Genomic DNA, 1,700 nt, shown 5'->3' with positions numbered 1-1,700 from the left:
ACCTACTGACTTTGGCATCTCAGGACCATGCTACTGGTTTTCTCGGTCTACACGGACAGGTCGCGCGATCAGTAGTACAAACATAATATTATAATAACCGTTCCTTTGACTTGTGTCAAATTTTGCCGACAGTCCTCACAGTGAACGACAACAGTGATAAATAATATAATTGTACAAGTATGCATAGCGACGGCATGGCATGTAACAACCAGCACAAAATATCGGAAGAGTATACCAGTCTTAATTGTGTTCTTGCATGTGTTTTCGTGTCGGGAAAAAATATACACACCTATACCCTCAACGGCGAAGGATAAAAGTCTATTGTGTCGTTTGGGTCTTAGACACCGATGTAGGTCAGACACAGTCAGTGTTCGGACTTATCTAGATAAATTTATCTAGATGAATACCAGCTAGATAATTATTTGTTCATCTTTTATCTTATCTAGATAAATAGTTACAAGATATCTGAACGTCTTAGATAATTTTTTACTAATCTAAATGAATTCATCTTATTTGGATCTTATTTAATTTTTCATATTGATAAAAATCGCGAAATTGAACAAACGCATTTTAAATATTTATACAGATTCTCAAACCAAGTTTATGGTTTATAAATAATGTAATTATTTTTATTTATACGATTATTATTATTATGTTCCTAGTGCCCAACTAAAATATACCCAAATTTAAAACATATTTAAAAAAAATGTGTACCTTTTTTTTATTTAGATATAGTAGAGTTCATTATCTTTATCTTTATCTAGATAAAAAAACTACTTATCTAATCCGAAAACTGCACACAGTGACTATATTATGTAGGAACCATGGTAAAAGTACCTATATATAAGTAAATTATATATATATATATATATATATATATAGTGCGTTGTGTTGAATTACGTTGTTTCCCGCTGTTGTAGCGTTGCTGTTATGGGTACAAAGTGCACGATAATTTTACAAACATTTCGATTTAAAAATATACCGTTTTAATAATAGCTGTGCCCTCATTTGGTAAGCGGGTGGTGTTGCCGATGTCACCCAGTCTCGTTTTAAATTCACTTAGACGTAATGACCATTTTCATCGTTTTCATATTATGTGGTTGGGAACTGACAAAATAATTTTCACAGTTATAATTTAAGTTTATTAGATGTTGGAATATAATATTATGTACGTGGTGTGGATGTGTGTGTGTTGTGGACAGTCAAAATGTTTGCCCTTTCTCATTGGACTTACGACGGGTCATCGAAAACCAAAAATCATCAGAAAAATAATCGTATATTATGCTTTTATAATATTATATTATAATTAAGTCATTTTCTCAATTTTGGACCACCCCCACTCCCGAGACGATTGACCTACGCAGCTTGGACACCGACATGGTTGGACACTCTTATATTATTATGATGCGTAGTGAAAAGTGCTAAACTCACGGCACTTATAATTATAGTTATATATTTACGACTAAGTTTAAATTAATTAACCAATAATATTTTTTGAGGACAGTGATAGTCACTTCCTCGTGGTTCCTTATGGGTAATGCTAATATGATGATCGTGGTATTGTCAAACAAATTAAAAAGGAAATATTAATAATAATAACAATTCAACGACTACAGTTAGTAATAATAAATTTATTGTAATAAAATAAAAATACGCTACACGAAAACCAATTCGGATGTCTTGTAAGATTATTAAAATAT

Source organism: Metopolophium dirhodum, chromosome 1 (assembly GCF_019925205.1).
Source record: "Metopolophium dirhodum isolate CAU chromosome 1, ASM1992520v1, whole genome shotgun sequence".
In the NCBI taxonomy this organism is placed as follows: Eukaryota; Metazoa; Arthropoda; class Insecta; order Hemiptera; family Aphididae; genus Metopolophium; species Metopolophium dirhodum.
This window is presented reverse-complemented; position numbering follows the sequence as displayed.